The sequence below is a fragment of the Mus caroli genome, chromosome 4 (assembly GCF_900094665.2).
Source record: "Mus caroli chromosome 4, CAROLI_EIJ_v1.1, whole genome shotgun sequence".
NCBI lineage: Eukaryota > Metazoa > Chordata > Mammalia > Rodentia > Muridae > Mus > Mus caroli.
In genome coordinates this window covers 91337789-91344454 of record NC_034573.1, presented here as the reverse complement: position 1 = coordinate 91344454, position 6666 = coordinate 91337789, and positions in this window count along the sequence as shown.

Genomic DNA, 6666 nt, shown 5'->3' with positions numbered 1-6666 from the left:
AAAAAAAAAAAAAAAAAAAAAAAAATTAGGGAAAAGGGGCTTAGGTCTTTAATACGAGTAAAGCAAAAAACAAAACAACCCACAAACAAAACTGTAGGATTAGATGGATTTTTAAAATATATTTGTGTGTTTGCATGCACACACACTTACATACATGGTCATGGTCAGGCCACAGTGTGCATGCAAAAGTCACAGTTGGACTTGCAGCCATGTGGTTCTGAGACCGGCTGGGGTTTTCAGGCTTGGCAGCAAAGTCTCTTTACCTGCTGATCCGTGTCGACAGCCCAAGATCAGATACGTTTACTGTTGTGCTCTACTGTAGCTTTAAAGATCTATCGTCAATGCCCATCAAACTATTCTATAAAATAGAAGGGAAAGAAATGCTTCTAAACTATTTCTGTGAAGCCAAAATTTCCTTGATACCAAAAACACAGACAGAAAAAATAGATTAATTTTCCTCATAAATGTAAATCTTCAACAAAACACAAAGCAAATTCAATAATACAGTGAAGAATCCTACACCATGGTTAAGTTGCTTTTATTCCAGGGATACAAGGACTGCTTAACACATGCAGATCAATAACTGTGATAAAGCACCCAAGCTGAACCAGGGACAAATCACAGGACCATCTCCATTGATGCAGAAAAAGCCTTTAATAAATTTCAGGAAAGTCTTCATGATAAAAGCCATCAAGAAACTAAAATTAGGGCTGAGGAGATGGCTTAGTGCATCAAATTCGGGTATGGAGGCTGGAGTTTGGATCTGTAGGGGGAAAAGCCAGCCAGGTGTGGCTGTCACATAGAATCCTGACATTCATGAGGACCCCCAGGGCTTGCTGACTAGCTGGACTGTCATACTGGAAAGCTCTGGGTTCAGAGAAGTGTATTTGGTTCCCTGCCAAAACAAATAAGATGGAAAGCTATTGAGAAGACACTAGATATCAATTGCAAGCCTCCACACACATGGGCATGTTCACTCATACACATGCATCCACACATATGTGAACATGTATACATTTATGTATACATTCAAGGGAAGAAAGAAAAAAAATGGAAGGACCAAACCTCAATATAATAGTTTATACACAACAAATGTATTACCAACAAAACACCAACCAGGAAATGTGCTTCTGAGTGCTTCTTCTAAAACAGGAGGGAGACAAGGGTGTCCACTCTCATCTCCAATCTTCAGGGCTTTCATTCTTCACCAGACTAGTAAAACTAAACGAGAAATAAAAGAGCTACCAATGAGAAGGTAAGAAGTCAAACTGTTCCCATTTGTAGACAATATGATCATATATCTAAAACCCTAAGATTCTACAGGAAGTACCTGTCTTTCCTTGGAAGTTAGTGTAAAATAATAAAAAAGTACCGTGAACTTTTTAAACACAATGTTTATAAATAGCGTACAGTAACATGAAAACAGGCTTTAAGTCGTCAGAATAAACAAAAGCACATGGATGAAAATTAAAATCATTTCTTAGTAGAGCCAAGTAGCTACTTCCATGATTCAGTTTGTGTTCCCATCTGTGATTTGGAGGCATCCATGCACTGGCCTGCTTACACAGATGGATATGCTGACTACAGTGAGCACTCCTCAGAACTGGCCACTAGCGACACTGGCTGCCTTGTGCAATCTCCTCCCCTTGAACGTGACTTAGGCCTCGTGGACAGTGACCAACTACTAAAACATTTAAAAAAAAAAAGTGCTGGTAGCCATGCCGGTGACTAAGTTGCATAAAACTGTGACTTCTGTCTTGTTAACCAACTCCATGAGCGTCTTGGGTCACGTGCTTCCGTGAGCGTCTTGGGTCACATGCTTCCTTGAGCAAGTTGCTATTGTTGGAGAAACCCCGTAGCAGTGAACCCAGGGTGACCATGGCCAATAGCCAAGGAGGAACTAAAACTCTCAGTCCAGCCACCCCAAGGAACTAAATCCTGTGAACACTTGGAGAGTATGGAGACACAGTCTTCCCAAGCCCATACCTTCAGAGCACAGGTCTTGGTCTATACTTTAGCATAGCCTTGCTAAAGTCCATGAAGCAGAGGCTATGCCCAGATTCCAATAAAAAGTTATGAAATAATGTTTTTCCATACCGCAAAGAATTGAGGAAGTTTGCTATACAGAATGCATAACTACAGTGTGGCTGAGATATTTATGATACTAAATAGTACATATACATAGGTATAGGGATTTGTATGTAATACGTTATGAGGTAAAACACCAGTTCTTTACATGGGCAAGAAGACAGGCTTTGAACATTAGCCACAGTAACAGGCTGCCAGTCTGACTGAGCAGGGGAACACTTGCCTTGAGTATGTGACACTCTACATTCCCGACACAAAACCAAAGTAAAAAGTAAAATAAACGTTGAAAATTGTCTGATATTTCTAAAATGTTTTTAAAAGGTTATACAAAAATTTTAATATTAAAATTTAATTTTATTTGAGTTATTTTAACTTTCATGAACTAAAAATATATTTTGCCATTGAGTTTTAAAGTTATCCCCCACCCTTTTTCCCTTTAATCCCAAGTTTAAAAATTAACATTTTAGCAGGGTATGTTGTCACACACCTTTAATTGCAGCACTTGGGAGGCAAAGTGGGATGGATCTCTGTGAGTTCAAGGGCAGCCTTGTCTATAAATCGAGTTTCAGGATAGCCAGGGCTTTTACATAGAGAAACCCTGTCTCAGAAAAAAAAAAATTAACTTAAAAAAAAGATGTATCTATTTTTATTTTATGTATATGGGTGTCTTGTCTGCATGCATGTCTGGGCACCACTTGAATGTTGAGTGCCCACAGACAGTTGTAAACCACTTAGCCATCTCTCCAGCCCCTAAAATTAACCCTTGAATACCTGCATTTCAGATAGGAATGGCTGAGATAACTGGAGGCCAAGAATCACCATGAAGGTGTTCACATTAATGAACATACACACATTAGCAAAACTGTCTAAAATTAAGCATGTCAAGAATAGCAACTTATATGCACATAATGTGAGATTTAAATTTTTCAAAAGTAAAGTAGCCTTCTAAGCTAACCTGTTATTTCAGGAATTCTAGGGGCAGGTTAAATTCTGCCCAATTGTGTGTGGTTGGCTGGGTTTTTGTTTTTGTTTTAAGACAGAACTTCTGACCCTCCTGCCTCCTCTTCCTGAGACTAGGACTACAGGCAGGCAGCACCACACTCAGTTCATGTGGCCCTGGGATCAGGCCTAGGAATTTGTTCACACCAGGCAACACTCTTGGGGGCCACATCCAGAGCCCATCAGTAGTACTTTAAGATTCATTTTGCTAAGGGCTCATTTTGATGTCTTGAAACGAGAATCAGTACTAGGGTTCTCGCAGGTCAGTAATGTGTGCTACATGATGGATATTCCTTCCCAGAAAATCACCAATGGGCGATAACTCCTAATCTGTATGTCAGATTACCCAGACACCAAAGCGTTTGGGGTGGCTCTAGCTATGTGCAAGGTATCAGGCTCTTTCTGGATAAGCTGCCAGGATCCCTTCCAGGGCAGAAAGGGGAGACATTCTTCTGATAGTGTTCTCTATAGTACGGCTGCATGTCATGGACTTGGATACCCAGGAGGCATCACCCAGAGTCACCAGAGGACTTCTATTCAGTCTGGGTATCCAGATGCAAGAAAATGATTGCCACGGGGCTGCTGTTGCCACCATCTGAGTTTTAGCCTCCATCGGGCTAATCATTAAAGGCACTGTGTGGGAGTCTTTCTGGAACAAGCACTCCCATACCAGTGGGAAGGAAGAGAGGAGAGTCACAGTGGACCAAGGCCAGGACAGCTCCTGAAACACTTTGATCCTGGGTCCAGTTCAAATTCTCATTTTATACTTTAAAAGCACAAGGTGGGACAGGCAAGCAAGCCAGATTTTGAGAAGCATACGTGACAGCCAGCAGGGTGTTCAGGGCGATGACCCACTGTTTCGGTTGTTTTTCCAGGTCATTCTGTGACAGGTAGCAAGGGTAGTCGTGCTTGGCAGATATTCAGTCCAAACGGTGCTTTAAATAAATCACTAAATAAAAAACACAAATCAGAATCTAATCATTGATCTTTTCTAACGTATTCTATTTCAACATAAACCAATGAACACAAAATGGTACGTAAAAGCAGTGGCAGAATTTAAATACCAAGGAAATAAAGCTGCCAATCAACGGGTGAACTAATGGACTAAATACAGTTTCCGTCAGAGGAAACATAAATACCAAATAACTATTTTTCTAAAGTTCAAAATCACTTGTCAGTGGAGAAATGAAAATTAAAACTACTTTGTGCTACCGCATCACCCCAGTCAGAAAGGCTGTCATCAAGAAATCTGACAAGAGATGTCAAAGAGGACATAAAGAAAGAGGAACCGCAGCCCGGCACTGCTGATGGGATGCAAATTAATACAGCCACTAAGGAAATCGGCATGGAGGGCCCTCTGAAAATCAACAGGGCAACTACCATGTGACCCACATATCCCACTCCTGGGTAATGGCCGAGAGAACTCTGCATCCTACCATAGATGTACACATCGGTGTTTACTATTGCTCAGTTTACTGTGGCAAGGCAGTGGAGGGAATTAAATGTCCGTCATCAGACGACCGGATAATGAACACCTGCTACAGTTATGAAACAGAACATGGGGCTGGAGAGATGGCTCAGCGGTTAAGAGCACTGACTGCTCTTCCAAAGGTCCTGAGTTCAAATCCCAGCAACCACATGATGGCTCAGCAACCACATGAATGAGATCTGATGCTCTCTTCTGGTGTGTCTGAAGACAACTACAGTGTACCTATTTTTAATAAATAAATAAATCTTTAAGAAAAAAAAAAGATAAAACAGAACATTACTCAGCTCTAAAGAGAAAGGACCCAGGCATGGTGGCACACAACTTTAATCTCACAGGTGAGGAAATTGGCTGGCTGAGAAAGTGAGTGGAGACAGTTTGATCCACACAGTGAGCTCCAGGCCAGGCAAACGTCCACAGTGAGACCCCTGCCTCAAAACAAAAACAGAAACAAGCAAACAATAAGGCTTGAAAGGGTTTCAGGACTGGAGAGACAATAAACAATAAAGCATATGCCACTCTTCCAGAGGACCCCGGTCTGACTCCTCGTGCCCACAGGGTGCTTCGCTTCAAGCTGTGGCTCCAGTTCCAAGGTATCCACTGCTGACCACTGCGGGCACCAGGCATGCAAGTAGTATACATAACGTGCATACAAGCAAAACACACAAAAAATGATTGAATAAATCTAACACAAATTTTAAAATAATGTAACAGTTAAGAAAAGATTGCAGGAAAAATGGATGGAGTTAGATTGTACGCTATTAATCGAGGTAAACGTCACCCGTTACTCATATGCAGATCCTAGCCTATAGTGTGTGTGTGCGCGCGCGCTCGCACACGCTTTACATGGGACTACAGTAGAACATTTAGGAAGGAGAGCAAGCATGGGCAGTGTTGGACGACAAGGGAGGACAGGAAGCAGCCAAGGACACGTGAGCCACGAAAGGATAGCAGCTAATTGGTTTTCTAGTTTAACTCTGTCACAGAGTTTTCTTTCAAGCAATCCCCAAGCATGAATGTACTTGTCATAAATTGGGACTGATGTATTAATGGACCCTCCTTAATTATGAAGCATAGAGCCAAGTTTCCGTGGAGCAAGCTTCCACTGAAGTTGTGCTCAGTCTCCTTTACTGGAGAACAGCAAGCAGGCATAAAACCCCAATGAATTAAACCTATTTCACCCAGTGGCCAGTAGATGGCGATAGTAACTTGATATTTGATTTTCAGTTTCTTCTAAAAGGAACTTCTAAAAGTGTTAAAAGAACACTTTTTTAAAAAAAAGGAAGTAGACCTACTTCTGCAGGAATTAGGGAATGAGTTAGCCTATATTCAAATAAGACTTAACACCCACAGTAATAAATTCACATATAGAGGTATCTGTTCTGTCAAAAGCTCCATATTTTATTTAAACTTAATATGGTTAATAGCTAATAAAATAGATCTGAAACCATTTTCAGCTGGAACCTAGAATTTCAATTGTTTCATCTGTCTGTCATAAATAAATGTGTGTGTGTGTGTGTGTGTGTGTGTGTGTGTGTGTGTGTGTGTGCATTAGCGCGGGAACGTGCCGGTTCAATTTTTATTATTTCCTGCAACATTGGACCCCTCAACTTCTTCCATAGGTGACCCTAAATCTTGGATATCCCTTCAAACATCAAGATAATCGTTCGGGCCCTTGTACCCATTTCATTGACTTCGGATGGAGGCTGTACTCGGGGAGGTCACAGAACCTGAGTGAGATGTCAAGACAGTTCCCACGGGGAGGTTGGCCTTGGAGCCAACAATCCCAAGAGCCGAGGAAACCGCATCTACTAGTCAGTGCTCACTGGCTTTGGCACGCCACCAAATCCATTTCAGACTGGCTTTTGAAGAAGAAAATGAGATTCAAAGAGAAGAAATTAAGCTGGAAAGAAACCCTAAAGCCAATTGGAACCCACCAGTCAGCTTTGCCATGGAATTCTTAATTCCATTTTCCATATAGACTGTCTGAAATTGGGGTTCTGTCCCTTGTGACCCCCTGGTTAGCCCTCATACTGTCTGAAGCAAGCAGAAGCAAGCTGTGGGCACTGTTTTCTGGCTCCAGCACCTGTCAC